An 18,991-nucleotide genomic window follows, 5' to 3' on the forward strand; every position below is an offset into this window, starting at 1 on the left:
AGAACCCATCCAACTTGAAGGAGCTGGAGTAGTTTTGCCTTGAAGAATGGGCAAAAATCTCAGTGGCTAGATGTGTCAAGCTTATAGAGACATACCCCAAGAGACTTGCAGCTGTAATTGCTGCAAACGGTGGCTCTACAAAGTATTGACTTTGGGGGGTGAATAATTATGCATGCTCAAGTTTTCCTTTTTTTGTCTTATTTCTTGTTTGTTTCACACAAAAAATATTTTGCATCTTCGTAGTGGTAGGCATGTTGTGTAAATCAAATGATGCAAACCCCCCAAAAATCTATTTTAATTCCAGGTTGTAAGGGAACAAAATAGGAAAAATGCCAAGTGGGTTGAATACTTTCGCAAGCCACAGTATAAATTGTGTAGGGAAACATTTATATCAATTCATCATCAAATAGACTTTTATTAATTTATTAATGTAATTTTCTCTTTTTCTACGTCTTTTGAATTGTACATTTATGATATCCACATTAAAGTCTGCTTTTAAACCTTCTTTGAAATGTAGCCCGTTGTCAAAAATAAACTTGAAACCTGACTATTTCATTACATTTGTGTATTTAAATCTCTGGTCGAATTACTGTTGGATTGTATTCCTTTGACATAAAACATTTATAAAAAGAGAAGTAAAGATAAATATTGAAAGGGTCTATAGCTTTCTGTGTAATTTACTAGCCACTGGATTATATATCTGCATACATTTAAATTAATCAGTGGATGTTGCCCTGATTTATCTCACTGATAAATATGAGTAAAATAATCTGATGATCATTTGATCATTTGATATTACAGAGGAAGGCTAGCGCTTGGGGGTTGACACTTATTCAGTGAAGGAAATGTCTGTGTCTTGCGAACAGCAGCACCACTTCTTCTGACTGTCTACTACAGTGACAGGCAGCTGGACAACAGAACACAACTTCAGGTGTCATTTATAAAGCCTGAATTGTGCATTGGATTTGAACAGACGACCATCGCGTGAATACTGGTAAGAGGTCGCAGACACTATTTCTGTTTGTACTATTTCTGTTATGGTAATTAAGGCGACCGTTATGGTTTTGCAATGTGGAGTGCAACATGTTAAAGTGTATGTTCACAGGTGTTGATATTTTCGGATGAGTTGGATTTGGGAACACATTTCAGATATTGATAGCATCTAATTAAAATCGAATTGTAGATATTGTCAAGTTCAACTAGGTTACATTTTCTTTAGTGTGTCAGGTGTAGGCTACATCTACATTTGCACAAATATCAACCTAATCAGCTCATAGCTCTATACACTTCATACATTTCTATTGGTCAGTATTTTCAATGGAAATGAATCTACACCCAAAACATGAACCTGTTTGACTTTTTTATGCTCAATTTAGGAATTTATACCTACTCAGAATCAACACATCTTCATTGGCTTTAGGGTATAATTGAATCATGTATTTTTTATTCTATATTTATTATGTGAGAAATATGTTCATATTACTATGATTCAAATCTCATTCCGATACAAATTATGGTGGTGTAGCCAACATGTCAACATTGTGGAGCATAGGGTCAATGTGGTTTCAGTTCCCTACAATCAAAATCTGTGTGGAGTCATTCTATTAATGACAAATCAAAACTAAAATGTCAACATTTTGATGTGTTTAACTTTAATTAAAAGTTATTTTCACTGTTAGTTTTATGTTTAAAAAAATGAAGACAATGTACTGAATGTGTGTGTCTGTCTGTCCAGACAGTGAGCTCATCTGGCCATTTCTGATACAGAGAATCATGCACATCACAGGAGCTGAAAGACTCATCCTCATTGGTTATCTACTGCAAGGTGGGTTGCTGTGGGAAAGGCGGGGTCTGATTGCACTGCTTTCTTGCGTCTCCCATTGCACGTTACCATTTACATTTGATAGGTTATCTGTAGCTCGGTTCCCATCCAATTGACGGGATGGGAATATTCAAGTGAATATTAAAAAATCTGCATAAAGAAAATATGAGTTGAAAATGCGATGGAAACACTATGAACTTTTGATTTTTATTTGGTACATGAAAATGTAAGTGAAAAAGTACATGTTGTGTGCACTATGACATCATGCACTGATTTCTATCTGTATAAGTCAATTTGGTGGAAACACACCACTGGTGGGAAATTGCACATATTTTCTTTATCGGATTTTAGAATATTCGCATGAAAACCTGTCGCCAATTGAATGTAAACCTAAACCTTTTTATACGATATGACTTTACTCATGAAAACTGTGGATGGAAACATGGTTAGTGTTCTGATCCTTATTAAAAGCCCAGCGCAGTCAACATTCAGTTTTTCCTGTGTTTTGTATCATATTTATACAACAGCTGATGAACTAACACTGTAAAAATGTGATTGGTGTTATTTCCTGATAGTTGCTGGTTGAAATACAGGACCTTCTAAACAGCAGGTTTTGCGTGGGTGGAGTTTTGGCTTCCCTGGTGACATCACCAGGGTGGTAAAGTTAATAGACCAATAACAAAGAGCGTTTCAAAACCTCTCTGCCAATAACTTCGTTTTAAGGTTGCATATCCATTCTCTGCTCAGGTGGATTGATCCACACTGTGGTTAATGCACTATTGTGTTCCCTTCCCCACTCTAAGACAGTCCTAGCAAAATTCTTGCTTGAGAAATAAAAAATGTCAAAACATTTTTAAAAACTATTACAGTAAGTTGCTTTATTGTTAGCCAGAAATAATGTCATATTGAGATAAAAACGTTTGCACTGGGTTTTTAAAGCGATAGTTTATACATTCCATGTCTACTAGCATTGCTACATCCCCCCCCAAAATACCAGCCAGATTATTCGCTAAACAACTAGCCAACATATTCTTTTACGGTTTGTAGGAAAAATCAACAACCTAGTGAAGTTGAAAAGAACCTAACACCCCCGTCTAATAGTTTGTTGTGTGTATTTCAGGTGTTCTGTGCCTAGACTTTGCAGCTCTGGTGCCTCAGAATATAGAGGCTCTCAGTGGATCTTGTGTGGCCATTCCCTGCTCATTTACACTGGGATCTGGATATGAGTCGTCCCTCACAGCTTCATGTAAAGGAATATGGAGGAAAGGATGGAGAGGAGTACACGTGTTTGATTCTAGTCTCACAGGAACAGGCTTAAACACCATTCAAGGGAATCTAACTGGGAACTTGCAGCAGAAGGAATGCACCACAATCCTGAATGACGTCACATCTTATTTCAATGACTACTATTGTTTCAGACTTGAATGTGACAATGGTCTGAAATATAATTTTCCAGGACGTGTCACAATTGATGTAAAAGGTAGAGTATCATTAGAATATGCTATTTCTGTGTTGTGTGTGTTGTGATGTGTTGTGTTCATTTAAGTTGCAGTTTTGAACTGGCTGTATTTAATGCACTGCTCATGTAATAAAAGTTTTTTTTTTTTACTCCCTCAGAGTATCCATCCAAACCCACTCTAAGTCCAGCAACAGTGGATGTGATGGAGGGGACCTCAGTGAGTTTGATCTGCTCTGCTGCAGCCCCCTGTCCCTCACTCCCTCCAACTCTGACATGGACCCCCACACTGAGTGACAGTGTGGAGGATTTGCAGGAGACTCCGAATCAAGTCATAACTTCTCTCCTGAACTTTACCGCTTCACATGTCCACCATGGAGAGAAGATCTCCTGCACTGCGCTGTACCAACGACAAGCTGGCAAGAGTGATAAATCATCCAAAACGTATCTGACAGTCACTGTTCTTTGTAAGTTGATTCATGCATGGTCAATTTGATTCATGTATAGTAAGTTATTTATTTCTATAGAATTTGACAACTTTCTGTGCACTCTCCCTCAGACTCTCCCAAGAACACCTCAGTGTTAGTCAGTCCCTCTGGTTCAGTGTTAGAGGGCAGCTCTGTGAGTCTGACCTGCAGCAGCAATGCCAACCCAGCAGTGGGGCGCTACAACTGGTACAGAGTTATTGGAGAACAGGTTTCAACAGTGGGGGCTAGCAGAATGCTAACTGTCCAGGTACCAGCAGATGACAGTTATTTCTACTGTGAAACCATCAATGACCATGGAGCCGAGAACTCATCTGTCATTCAACTAGATGGAATATGTATGTACACAATGAAACCAAATATGAACAATATTTTCAACTATGGACAGTATCATAACACACACTAAATTGACTCTTGATATACAATATCTATTGTTTCTTTCCCCCAGACCCTCCCAAGAACACCTCAGTGTCAGTCAGTCCCTCTGGTCCAGTGGTAGAGGGCAGCTCTGTGACTCTGACCTGCAACAGCAATGCCAACCCAGCAGTGAAAAACTACACCTGGTACAAAATCAATGGGCCTGAGGCTGTCACTTTAGGATCTGGAGAGAGCTTCACCTTAGACAGTAAAGCAAGTGATAGTGGGGAGTACTGCTGTGAAGCACTGCATGCACTTGGTACGGAAAAAGCCACAGTTGTTCAGCTGGATATTCAATGTAAGTTATATACATTATACTTTTGCAATGGTATGATAAGGGATGTAATTTAAGGATTTGGGGCACTGGCCAGCCAGGATAGAAGACTGCAATTTTTACTAGCCTGGGTCCAAAATATGTGCCACGCAATATTTGAAAAGACAAAATGTCAGTAGCTGGCGGGCTAGTCGGGCACATTTTCTACTAGCCCGGTCTGAAAAGTACTAGCCACGGGTTAGCGTGCTAGCTTAATTTCCATCCCTGGGTATAATACAGTATAGCTCCTAGTGTAGGAACAGAAACATAGAAGCATCAAGACGCTGCTAACACTTTACCATAAAGCTATATTATTTGGCATCAACCAATGTATCGTTAAATTGTGTCAATGCATTTGGTAATCATTTACTAATGGTAAAGGAACATGTCATATTTTAGCCATCATTTTGAAACGGTACATGTAGAACCTTTCACTAATATAGTTGATGCTAATCCATAACCTTATTGTAAAGTGTTACCAAGATGCTATAAACAGTCTATTTATAACTGGTTGAATATGACTCTGTGTTGAGGCACACATCCAGCTGCTGTGACCAGCCACACCTGGTGTGTAGCCAACGTCTGGGTCATGGGTTCACGCCAGTGCCCAGACTGTCTGGTCCAATGACAGTGAGCCATTGTCCTGTTGCGTGACAACCATGAATCTTTACTGTGTGTGTCAATGGCTCTCCATCACTGAAGCCTGTTGTTGAGTTTGTATGGCAGTGTGAATATGTTTATGCATGGCTGTTTGTTCTGTATTGCCATTGGCAATCTAGTCAAGATTTGTGTTTTATCTCAACTGAAGAGTTTCCGAAGACAAACCTAGAAAGCAAAATTATTATTGCCCAAATCCAMCCCCCATTTACAATCCTCCGGCGTGTTTATGTGGCCTAGTAAACACTTGGAATTACGGTCCAAAGGTGGGCCAGGTTTGATTGCCATAACTTAGCCAGATCATTGCCATGAAAAAGCTAGACCTAGCCTATCAAGTTGGATACGGCGCAAAGTAGTAACTGGGCCACATCTATATGCCAGCCCAGGTTTGGCCCTTATTGTGGAAATGATCTGGCTTAGGTATGGCAACTGAATCTGGCTCACAGCTGGCTTTATTGTATATAATTACAGACATGTAGCATGGGAAGTATGGATAGGCAGACTAACACCACTGTTGAGAAGTGTATAATGCACTGTTTTCTTCCAGATCCCCCCAAGAACACCTCAGTGTCAGTCAGTCCCTCTAGCTCAGTAGCAGAGGGCAGCTCTGTGACTCTGACCTGCAGCAGCAATGCCAACCCAGCAGTGAATAACTACACCTGGTACAGAGTTGAGGGATGGGAGAAGGACCTTGTAGGGTCTGAAGAGAACCTCAGCATCTTCAATGTAACCAGGCTTTCAAATGAACAGTACAACTGTGAGGCTCAGAATGTCCATGGACTGCAGACCTCTGAAGCAATCAGTATCGATGTAACATGTATGTACTGTACGGTGTTTATTCTACTGATTATGAATCGCAATCACTCATTAATGTGAATGAACTATTAACAATAATTGTGTCCTCCCTGTCTGTTCATTGTAGTTGCTTCAGAGATCCAGAACACCTCTCGCTGCATCAGGATTTCAGCTACCTCTCAGATCAGATGTTTCTGTGATAGCTTTGGAAACCCTGCTCCCACAGTGGTGTGGCAATTGGCTGGAGAGTCTGTCAATCACTCCACTAACACCATCATCAGGGAGGAGCCAATGGGCCGAGCAGGCCTGAGGAGCTCCCTCACCATCCGCCAATCACAGGAAGAGGAAATACCGAGTCTGGTCTGCCTCAGCTCCAACATTGATGGTTTTGACAGCTTCTCATTTAACTTAACATCAATGAAAACATACGAAGGTACAGTTAGGAGACTTTTGTCCTGCTCTACACCAGAATTAGTTCCTAACAGTCCCCCCGGTCCCACTAACCATTCAAGAGCTTGGAACTATAAGGTTATATCTTTATTTTTTGTCAAAATGTAGTTATTGACATAGCCTTGTTCTGTTCAATGTTCTCTATGTATATAGTAAAAATATTTTTAATACAAAGAAGGAATGGCGGTGCTTGTTTTACACCTCATTCGTTTTCTCTATGTTGTGATCGTGCAGGTTTCCACCTAATCTCTCTGTTGATCGGGGCTGGTGTGGGGGCAGGAGTGATGATGCTCCTATGTATCCCACTGCTTCTCGTCTGCATGTAAGTGACTGACACAGGGGCCAGGGCAGGTACGATAATGTAAAAGACCTTTGGATAGATTGGTCCACTTTTTGTCTGGACTGGTATTTGACGACATTATCTTAACATCTCTGTTGTTTTGCTCTCAGGCATAGGAGAGCCAGGCAGTCACCAAACAAAAGCCAGGACACAGCAGAGTTCATAGTGACTGATGAGGTAAGTAACTACACTAACATTCCGACATTGCACATGTGTATGTGCTTACAGTCTAACAATGTGGAAAGGCATGGATATACATATTTCACAGAAGAGTGTGCATGAACACCCTATTACATATCCTAGATGCCGCACACATTTCAGCACTGGTATTTTTGTTGCAGTGAAAGATTGGAGGTAGCTTGGCTGGTGGAAATAAAAATGTAAATATGCAAAAATCAACTGTGTGCATGAAGAGGAACTCAAGTTAGTTTACGCTGCAGTGGTTCATTACTGTAATTGAGTCTTTTGCAACCATATTGTCTGGATCTCATGTTAAACAACTAACTAACAACTAGCCCTTTCCTATCCAGTGGTTGATTTGCTCATATGATTGTTTTGCATTGTGTTTTGTGTGGACACCAGGCAGTTACAGCTAATAGGAGTCCACATAAAAAACTCTGCCAGTAAGCTTATTAAACCCCTCTAATGTGATGCTTACCCCTCAGACCTTCTTTCAGGAAGAGGACAATGTCTATGCCAATAAAGCCATGCTGGATGAGGCCCTCGGACCCAACAGGACAGTGGACAGGGAAATTGACGACACAGACCTACTCCACTACGCCAACTTGAACTTCTCCAAACTCCAGGCCAAGGTGGCCAAGCAGGGGGAGGGGGAGGGAGAGATCAGGGGAGTCGCCTCCAAAACGACAGAGTACGCAGTGATCCGTCTGCACTCCACAGGTAGTATCGAGGGAGGGGCTGGGAAGAAGGAGGCCAATCCTGCTCTGGAGCAGGGGGATCACGCTGAAGACCATGGAGCTAAAGTCTTAGAAGAAACCCAGGCAGGACACGAGAGTGATGGGGAAGAAGTTGCAAAGGATTCTGCGCTGCCAGAGCTACAGGGTGTGACTAATTCTGCCCTCAATGTCCAGGAGTCTACAGAGGCCCCACTGGGACAATCTGAGCAGCACAACACAGCAGAAACCGCTATGGATGAGGTGACACTGCTTTCTAAGTAGAAAGATTCCTCTAATGGTGAAGAGGAGGTAAGGTATGGGAACATATGTCATGGTCAGGTCATATCTGAGGCAAATTAGGGAAAACCTCAGTTAGATAAGAGGAAGAGGAGGAGAGCATAAAGGCACAGTAAACTGCTGTATAGAGGGAGTAAAGCTTGTGCAGATAAGCAAGTGCAAGGTTATGAAAAATCACCCATAATGCACTGCAGAGACATCATCGTCACCTTTCAAACTGTAGAAGCACCTTTTTTTAACACCAGTTATTCTACAGTGTCTGTTCATTAGTTAGATTTTCATCTCTATATACACAATATGTACAAGTATACAAGTATGTGGACACCCCTTCAAATTAGTGGATTTGGCTTAAAATTAAATCCAATTAGGGAATACATTAGATTTTGTCCTGCTGATCTACACAACCAACTCCACATTTTCAAAGTGAAAGAACAACTATACCATTTTTTCTTAAACAATTTAATAGAACAAAAAAAACAAAGATGTCTTGATTGCATATGTCTTCACACCCCAGAGGTAATACTTGGTGGAAGCACCTTTGGCCGCTATTATAGCTGTGAATCATTTTGAATAAGATTCTACGAACTTTGCACACCTCTTAGGGTAACACACACCCATTGTTTTTGTCAAAATAGCTCAAGCTCAGTAAATTTGGTTTGGGAGTCATTAGTGGACAGCAATATTCAAACCTTGTCACTGATTGTAAAGCAGATATGTCAGTACAATCCACAATACTTGAAAATACAGAGGGTTTCACTCTGTGTTGTGTAGTTCTGGATTTGGCCTGTGGTTTTTAACTTAGGCCAAAAAGTGTATTTATTTGCCGTGTTTTCTTGCAGTATTACTTAACAGCCTTGTTGCAAACAGAATGGATGATTTGGAGTTAAAAAAAAAAAAAACACAGGCTTCCTCCTTTTTACTTTTCTATACAGGCCAGTAATGTGGAGTGAATGCAATGTTGTTGATCCTCCTGTTTGTGGCGGCAACATCGTGTTATTGGTATGCTTGACCCCGGCAGGGATTGGGGAGTTTGTCAGGATCGTAATAAATATGAAAGGAGCAAAGCCCAGATAAAACGTTAGAAACCCTCCCTCAGTCTTCTGAATACCAAACACTGGGATAGAGTTCTATTTTTCAGCGAGTCAATTACACACATTTTAATCTCAAAGACAAACAAGAATGGCTTTCCAATACCTGTTGAGTGTTTCTGAATGGCCCAGTCTCAGTCCTGACTTAAATCTGCTGGGTTCAATCCGGATTCAATCTGTATCGCCGAAGTCAAACCAAATGAAAATCAAATCAAGAAGCTTATTTTCAGTCTCTCAGTCGCAGCTTTGATGCACCTGTACTGTCTCCGGAAGGTCCGTGTTAAAGCTTGATGGAAATTTAAAGGCAATGTTCCCGCGTTCGCGGAGACTGCATTCACGTTAAACGCTGCAAATGTCGGCTCAATCAGAAATTACATTTTTAAGTAGATCTTCTGTGATACTTCAGCGATACGGATTGAATCCAGCCCAAGGTTTGAATATTGCTGTCCATCAATGACTCCAAACCAAATTTACTGGGCTTGAGAAGTTTTGACAAAAACAATGTGTATATGTTGCCCTATGAGGTGTGCAAAGTTGTTAGAATCTAATTCAAAATTATTCACAGCCCTAATGACTGCCAAAGGTGCTTCCACCAAGAATTTACTCTGGGTTGTGAAAACATACGTAATTAAGACAGCTCCGTTAAATGTTTTTATTTATTCATTTGGAAAATGTTTCATCATTATTCTTTCACTTTTAAAATCTTGAGTAAGTTGTGTACATCGGTAGGAAAACAATCAAATGTTTTTTTTTTAAGGCAGAAAAATGTAAAGACTGTGCAGGGGGTGTGTAGACTTTCACTAGGCTCTGTGTATGTTCTTTTATTCTGACTTTTTAACTGTGTTTTTATAGATTAGTGTCATTCCTTACATACATTTTCAATTAATTCCATTTAATCTCGCAACAGTTTTTAAAAGTGTGATATTTTTGTTTGTTTTTCCCTGAGTTGTTCCTCTTCTATGAATATGTAACTTAGTGTTACAGAAAATGTGTATTTATGAACTTACAAAATGTGTGTGATGGTTATGAATCACTTCAACATGTTGTATTTTTGTTATTATTGTTTTTTCTTTTTTTGAAAATGTATTTACAATGATTACAGGTGAATACAGGTTACAAGCAGTCAGTAATTTCAGCATGATTCAGTAATTATGTAAAGTAAAAAGACAGTAATGATGTACATTACGATGTTGAACAAATATTAAAACATGGTGTCAGTTGCATAGCATCTACACAATAGCACATCCTGAAATATGGGAAATTCCTAAACAGTGAAGCATTTCTATTTTGACAGCCAAGTAAGCACATATTGCATTGATGTAACACACGATGTTCAAACCCACTTTGAATGACGTCAATAAATTCTGTTTCCTGCCATTTTGGTCTTGACTGACTTGTAATTTCAAAGTACAGTTAAGGCAACTACCGGTACATTAATGTGTTTTTATTGCTAACAATCCAGATATAAAGCACTAGTCAAAAGTTTGGACACACCTACTCATTCAAGGGGTTTTCTTAATTTTTTACTATTTTCTACATTGTTGAATATTAGTGAAGACATCAAAACTATGAAATAACACATTTGGAATCATGTAGTAACCAAAAAGTGTTGAAAATATATTTTATATTCTTCAAAGTAGCCATCCTTTGCCTTGATGACAGCTTTGTACACTCTTGGCATTCTCTCAACCAGCTTCATGAGGAATGCTTTTCCAACAGTCTTGAAGGAGTTCCAACATATACTGAGCACTTGTTGGCTGCTTTTCCTTCACTCTGCGGTCCAACTCATCCCAAACAATCTCAATTTGGTTGAGGTTGGGTGATTGTGGAGGCCAGGTCATCTGATGCAGCACTCCATCACTCTCCTTCTTGGTCAAATAGCCCTTACACAGCCTGGAGATGTGTTTCGGGTCATTGTCCTGTTGAAAAACAAATGATTGTCCCGCTAAGCGCAAACCAGATGGGATGGTGTATCACTGCAGAATGCTGTGGTAGCAATGCTGGTTAAGTGTGCCTTGAATTCTAAATAAATCAGTGACAGTGTCACCAGCAAAGCACCATCACACCTCCTCCTCCATGCTTCACGGTGGAAACGACAGATTTCCACTGGTCTAATGTGTATTGCTCGTGTTTCTTGGCCAAGCAAGTCTCTTGTTCTTATTGGTGTCCTTTAGTAGTGGTTTCTTTGCAGCAATTCGCAGCAAAACTTTGTGAAGCATTTATTTGGGCTGCAAAGTGAGGTGCAGTTAACTCTAATGAACTTATCCTCTGCAGCAGAGGTAACTCTGGGTCTCCTTTCCTGTGGCTGTCCTCATGAGAGCCAGTTTCATCACAGCGCTTGATGGTTTTTGCGACTGCACTTGAAGAAACTTTCAAAGTTATTGAAATTTTCCAGATTGAATGACCTTCGTGTCTTAAATTAATGATGTACTGTAATTTCTCTTTGCTTATTTGAGCTGTACTTGACATAATATGGACTTTTATTCTTAGCAAATATRTTAAGGCTGTGTGAGTTAATTAGCCTTTTCCAAACTATCAAGTGCTAACATCAAGGTCCAGTAAAACACATGAAGTCATTTTCCCATTTTCTTTGCCGTTGTGATATCCCTTCTGCTACTGCTGGACTGCCTGTACAAACGTCCTTCTAAACGTCCTCTTGCTTTTTTCCCCCATCAGTATTTCTCCTACTACACATTTTCTATGATGTAAGATGCACCACCAATAGAATTACATAATTTACAGGATCTCTGTGTACTCTTACCTCAATGTCCTGTATCAGCAACAGTGGCGTTTTGGTTTGTTAGTAGATTTGCAACAAAGTGATTATGACACATCACTTCAAAGTTTCCATTCAAAATGTTCAGTTTAACTTTATATTCAGCTGTTATAGTTACAGAGTAACTATTCAAATAATTCAATTGAATCATAATTTGACTAGTTTCCTTAATAAAAAGCACTCATTATTATATGCAGGCCTATCCTAGCTGCAGTTACAGTGTAAAGCTGAATAATAACATTCTGGTGACCAAAGAAGTTACTGTGTAACTAACTGTGTGATGTTGCCCATTGTTTTGGTTTACACATTTGTTATTACGGTTTACTGTCCTTTTCCTTCAGCTTTGGCTTGGCATCCTTAGCATAGACGTCACCKTCTCTCGCTTGGTCTCTAGGACCCAAGCTACCCCTGGAAGACAAGTTGTGTCATTGTAGGCGTTTGATTCATACTTGTTGTCACATCAGGTTATTTCCCTATGTACGTTTTGGTAGACTACTAGAGTAATTTTCGCGGTAGTGGATTCAATACATTACTACWTTAGTGTAGGATAATATAAATGTAGGATGTATTTTCGGTCATTTGTATGTTTTCCCACATCATATGCATTCACTYTTTGGAATGACTGAAGAATGCTCTCTGTGGTACTGTAGTACGGTGTCCATTTTAGGACACCATCAGCCTCAAAAGGTTAGGCTTGAGCCTGGGGGTGCCCTAAAATGGATACTGTACTGTAGCTGTCAATGTCAAAAAGTATTATTATTATTATAATAATTTTTTGGTACTTTTTACCCCTTTTTCGTGGTATCCAATTGGTAGTTACAGTCTTGTCTCATCGCTGCAACTCCCGTACTGACTCGGGAGAGGCGAAGGTCGAGAGCCATGCGTCCTCCGAAACACGACCCCGCCAAGCTGCACTGTATCTTGACACACTGCTCGCTTAACCCGGAAGCCAGCGTGACAGAGGAAACACTGTACAGCTGGAGACCGAATTCAGCGTGCATGCTCTCAGCAGCTACAAGGAGTCACTAGAGCGCGATGGGACAAGGACATCCCGGCCGGCCGGCCCTACCCTAACCCGGACGACGCTGGGACAATTGTGCGCCACTTCATGGTCTCGTGGTCGCGCCCGGCTTCAACACAGCCCGGGGTGGAACCCAGATCGGCAGTGCCTTAGACCGCTGCACCACTCGGGATGCCAATGTGATGTGTTTTAATTTGAACCTATTCTGGTTTCATCTGCCTTCCCCACATTCTCAGAAAAWTTGTCAATCTTACATCTCCTGGCCCCTGAATTGCAGCGAGGCATAGTTGACTTCATGTTCCTGCMTGTGTCCTGTGTGTCCATCTTTGTTTCCGATTGGATGGCTAGGTGAAAGACCCTGAATAAATTAGACGGATTGCATTTAAATAATGTAAAGTATTGAAATAGTTCATTCATCCCTTCATTCATGACTGTACAATGTATATGCTATGCTCAGTCATTCATGACTTACTGAGTACTGAATACTGAATGATTGTAAATAGTCATTGATTGAGTAAACTGTAGAGCTACAGTATATACAGCATATAAAGGCCTCTTTCTTCCATATTTAACCCCTTCAACAACATTGTTCGATTTCTCTCACCTGCTTTCCACCTGGTACCTTCAGAACACTGTACGCAGTGTACATGTCAGAGGTCGACCTTTAAAGAAATAACAAACAAATTGAATCACTCTGCCAAGGCTGACAGGACTATATCTTCCGTTAGATGTTCAAACTGAGACAGAAAGTAGTGGTGATCCACAGTAACTAGTATAATGGAATCTCATTGTGAGTGTGTTTGTGTGTGTGTGTGTGTGTGTCACTAAATGAACTCATTGAGACTTGTGTATGTCTGCCCATCCAGACGCGTGTGTGTGTGTGTGTGTGTGTGTGTGTGTGTGTGTGTGTGTGTGTGTGTGTGTGTGTGTGTGTGTGTGTGTGTGTGTGTGTGTGTGTGTGTGTGTGTGTGCGTGCAAACGTGGGTGCTCATGTGTGTTTGTCTACAGTGTGTTCTTGTCTGTGTGACACCATGCCTGATGCTCTCACGTGCTGTCTGGACACGACGTCCTGCTGGGATGGGGATGCTGCGGTTGGGGTAGGGGCTCTGGGTGGTACGGGCCGTCTGGTCACAGCTGATCTCTGCTGCTCCCCGGGGGGTCTGATGCTGCTGCACCCCCTTCACCAGGTTCTCACTTGTGCCATTACGCCAGCCCGGACAATGACACACACACACACACAAACACACACACAAACATGTACAATTAACTAGGGGTTTTCACAAAATGAACTACAGAATATATAGAAGAGAATAATGCAGTATTTGTGAAATGCAACAGTACCAGAAAACCAAAGTGAACACAACATGGCAGTTTATTTGATGTCCCCTGKTAGATCGATTTGTTTCTCTTGTGTCTGAAAAAACGCTAAACAAAAAGTGGATATTTAACACAAACAGTGGTGTTGTGGTGAGTTTCCAGTCATTGCTAACTGTAGTCAACACGTATGGTTAAGAAATATATGTATTTTATAAATAAGAGGAGTGAAGTGAGTGAGTGTTGACGGAGGACTCACCTGTAGACCAAAAAGATGAGTCAAAAAAACAAGCGGAACACAGCAGAAAAGAAGGACGAGAGAGAGGACATGGAAGACACTTCCTCTGGTGAGAGAAGAGAGGGAGGAGAAACGATAAAGAGAAGTGTGTCAATATTGGACCYTTCAGACATTTTGGCTACAGTCTGGCATTTTGTGTAGAACTGTGACTTTAAATGCCAATGCCACCAATATGTTGTTACATACTGTCTTACTGTATGCATACAATCAATGTCACATCTTGAAGGATGGTTTTTAAGACCTGTATCATCATTGATTCACACATTTAGGTAGCATATCTGGGGAGAATGAGATATGCAACACTCTTAGAAAAACATGAATATAGAGGCTGCCATGTATAAAAAGTCATCATGAATAAGCTAACCAAAATATCTTATATAATATCTATTAATCTTAATTTTTCTTAGTCCAAGATGGRTTAGCAGTCGGACGTCTGTTTTTGTCTTGTCCCATCCCGTCCAGTGTATATATCGTTTTCTTCGTATATATTTCGCACCAAAGAGGTACGGATCTGCTATTTTTATACTTTAGAACTGGAACCCCCACCAGCAGCTTGCCAGCTAACTAGCTACTAGCTACTAGTCAGTTAGCCACTGCTAGCGGTTATCACCGTTAACTCGGACATCAGCCAGCCTCAGCCCGGTCAATTCCTGCCAGTATGCACAGCGCGATATCAACCCAGAGCATATCGGACTGCTTTTTCTCAACCACATCTCCGGATTCCTACCYCAAGCTCTGAACCTTTACACCGGATCATCACAGCTAGCTAGCTGCTATCCGAGAGGCTACTCCTGGCTAACGTCTCTGTCCCGAAGCAAGCATCAGAAAGCCTGGAGCTAGACCAGTCCATCATGACTGGTCTACCGCCGTAACCGTCCGAGGTGGTTTCAACAGGCTCTTCCGTTGCGACGTCCCCGGATGCCAATCTGCTCTAACCGGCCCGCCAGCTGTCTGAATCACCATGTCTCCAGCTCGCCTAGCGCAGCAGCACTATTGAATTGGCTCCCTGACCTGTCTATTGCTAGTCACTGGACCCGATGATCACTCGGCTACACATGCCTCTCCCTAATGTCAATATGCCTTGTCTATTGCTGTTTTGGTTGGTGATTATTGTCTTATTTCACTGTAGAGCCTCCAGCCCTGCCCAATATGCCTTAACTAGCCCTTTTGTTCCACCCCCCACACATGCGGTGACCTCACCTGGCTTAACTGGTGCCTCTAGAGACAAAACCTCTCTCATTGTCACTCAATGCCTAGGTTTACCTCCACTGTACTCACATCCTACCATACCCTTGTCTGTACATTATGCCTTGAATCTATTCTTCCGCGCCCAGAAATCTGCTCCTTTACTCTCTGTTCTGAACGCACTAAACGGCCAGTTCTTATAGCCTTTAACCGTACCCTTTTCCTACTCCTCCTCTGTTCCTCTGCTGATGTAGAGGTTAACCCAGGCCCTGCAGCCCCCTACACCACTCCCATTCCCCAGACGCTCTCATTTGTTGACTTTTGTAACTGTAAAAGCCTTGGTTTCATGCATGTTAACATTGGAAGCCTCCTCCCTAAATTTGTTTTATTCACTGCTTTAGCACACTCCGCCAACCCGGATGTCCTAGCCGTGTCTGAATCCTGGCTTAGGAAGGCCACCAAAAATCCTGAAATTTCCATCCCTAACTATAACATTTTCCGACANAATCCTGGCTTAGGAAGGCCACCAAAAATCCTGAAATTTCCATCCCTAACTATAACATTTTCCGACAAGATAGAACTGCCAAAGGGGGCGGAGTTGCAATCTACTGCAGCGATAGCCTGCAGAGTTCTGTCATACTATCCAGTTCTGTGCCCAAACAATTCGAGCTTCTACTAAAAATCCACCTTTCCAGAAACAAGTCTCTCACCGTTGTCGCTTGTTATAGACCCCCTTCAGCCCCCAGCTGTGCCTTGGAAACGATATGAGAATTGATTGCCCCCCATCTATCTTCAGAGTTCGTACTGTTAGGTGACCTAAACTGGGACATGCTTACACCCCGGCCGRCCTACTATCAAAGCTAGATGCCCTCAATCTCACACAAATTATCAAGGAACCTACCAGGTACAACCCCAAATCCGTAACCATGGGCACCCTCTTAGATATCATCCTGACCAACTTGCCCTCCAAATACACCTCTGCTGTCTTCAACCAGGATCTCAGTGATCACTGCCTCATTGCCTGCGTGCGTAATGGGTCAGCGGTCAATRGACCACCCCTCATCACTGTCAAACGCTCCCTAAAACACTTCAGRGAGCAGGCCTTTCTAATCGACCTGGCCCGGGTATCCTGGAAGGATATTGACCTCATCCCGTCAGTAGAGGATGCCTGGTTGCTCTTTAAAAGTGTTTTCCTCACTATCTTAAGTAAGCATGCCCCATTAAAAAATGTGGAACTAAGAACAGATATATCCCTTGGTTCACTCCAGACTTGACTGCCCTTGACCAGCACAAAAACATCTTTGGCGTTCCGCATTAGCATCAAATAGCCCCCGTGAWATGCAACTTTTCAGGGAAGTCAGGAACCAATATACTCAGTCCGTTAGGAAAGCTAAGGCTAGCTTATTCAAACAGAAATTTGCATCCTGTAGCACTAATTCCAAAAAGTTTTGGGACAAGGTAAAGTCCATGGAGAATAAGAGCTCCTTCTCCCAGCTGCACACTGTCACCACCGATAAATCTACGATAATTYATCATTTCAATAAGCATTTTTCTACGGCTGGCCATGCTTTCCACCTGGCTACCCKWACCCTGGCCAACAGCTCAGCACCCCCTGCAGCAACTTGCCCAAGCCCCTCCCCCCGCTTCTCCTTCACCCAAATCCAGAGAGCTGATGTTCTGAAAGAGCTGCAAAATCTGGATCGCTACAAATCAGCTGGGCTAGACAATCTGGACCCTCTCTTTCTAAAATGATCCGTCGAAATTGTTGCAACCCCTATTACTAGCCTGTTCAACCTCTCTTCCGTATCATCTGAGATTCCCAAAGATTGTAAAGCTGCCGCGGTCATCCCCCTCTTCAAAGGGGGAAACACTCTAGACCCAAACTGTTACAGACCTATATCCATCCTGCCCTGCCTTTCTAAAATCTTCAAAAGCCAAGTTAACAAACAGATCACTGATCATTTCGAATCCCACCGTACCTTCTCCACTATGCAATCTGGTTTCCGAGCTGGTCAAATCAAAATCAAATCAAATTTATTTGTCACATACACATGATTAGCAGATGTTAATGCAAGTGTAGCGAAATGCTTCTAGTTCCGACCATGCAGTAATATCTAACAAGTATCTACACACAAGTGTAAAGGAATGAATACGAATATGTACATATAAATATATAAATGAGTGATGGCTGAACGGCATAGGCAAGACGCAGTAGATTGTAAGAGTACAGTATATACATATGAGATGAGTAATGTAGGGTATGTAAACATTATATGAAGTGGCATTGTTTAAAGTGGCTAGTGATACATTACATCAAGATGGCAAGATGCAGTAGATCAGGGGTGTCAGAGTCAAGGCCCGCGGGCCACATCCGGCCCGCGAGAAGGTTTTTTACGGCCCCTGGGATGATCTTGATTTATTATTAGAACCGGCCCGCAGACCGCAGCAAGCCGGCAGCCCGCAGATCTTTTACACGCACCAATACTACATTTCCCACAATGCAACGGTGACGCACCGAGCAATACAATTATGGGATGAGTAATGTAGGGTATGTAAACATTATATAAAGTGGCTAGTGATAAATTGATTACATCAATTTTTCCATTAAAATTGTGGCTGGAGTTGAGTCAGTATTGTTGCAGCAGCCACTCAATGTTAGTGATGGCTGTTTAACAGTCTGATGGCCTTGAGATAGAAGCTGTTTTTTCAATCTCTCGGTCCCAGCTTTGATGCACCTGTACTGACCACGCCTTCTGGGTGATAGTGGTGTGAACAGGCAGTGGCTTGGGTGGTTGTTGTCCTTGATGATCTTTTTGGCCTTCCTGTGACATCGGGTGCTGTGGTGTCATGGAGGGCAGGTAGTTTTCCCTGGTGATGCGTTCAGACCACACACTCCTCTGGAGAGCGTTGCGGTTGAGGGCGGTGCAGTTGCCATACCAGGCTGTGATACAGCCCGACAGGATGCTCTCGATTGTGCATCTGTAAAAGTTTGTCAGGCTTTTAGGTGACAAGCCAAATTTCTTCAGCCTCTTGAGGTTGAAAAGGCGCCGCTGCGCCTTCTTCACAACACTGTCTGTTTGGGTGAACCATTTCAGTTTGTCTGTGATGTGTACGCCCAGGAACTTAAAACTTTCCACCTTCTCCACTGCTGTCCCTTCGATGTGGTTCGGGGGGGTGCTCCCTCTGTGTTTCCTGAAGGCCACAATCATCTCCTTTTTTTTGTTGACGTTGAGTGAGAGGTTGTTTTCCTGACACCATACTCCGAATGCCTCACCTCCTCCGCTGTAGGCTGTTCGTCATTGTTGGTGATCAGGCCCACTACTGTTGTGTCGTCTGAAAACTTGATGATTGAGCTGGAGGCGTACATGGCCACACAGTCCT

General features: G+C 42.0%; 2 pseudogenes; one reads left to right on the plus strand and one right to left on the minus strand.

Annotated features, from left to right (window-relative positions):
• Positions 1-1,742: 1,742 nt before the first annotated feature.
• LOC111964674 (myelin-associated glycoprotein-like) lies at positions 1,743-8,033 on the plus strand (annotated as a pseudogene).
• Positions 8,034-14,382: 6,349 nt separating this feature from the next.
• Positions 14,383-18,991, minus strand: part of LOC139027840 (B-cell receptor CD22-like) — a 9,136-nt pseudogene continuing 4,527 nt past the window's right edge.

This window comes from Salvelinus sp. IW2-2015, linkage group LG6.1 (assembly GCF_002910315.2).
Source record: "Salvelinus sp. IW2-2015 linkage group LG6.1, ASM291031v2, whole genome shotgun sequence".
Taxonomy (NCBI): domain Eukaryota; kingdom Metazoa; phylum Chordata; class Actinopteri; order Salmoniformes; family Salmonidae; genus Salvelinus; species Salvelinus sp. IW2-2015.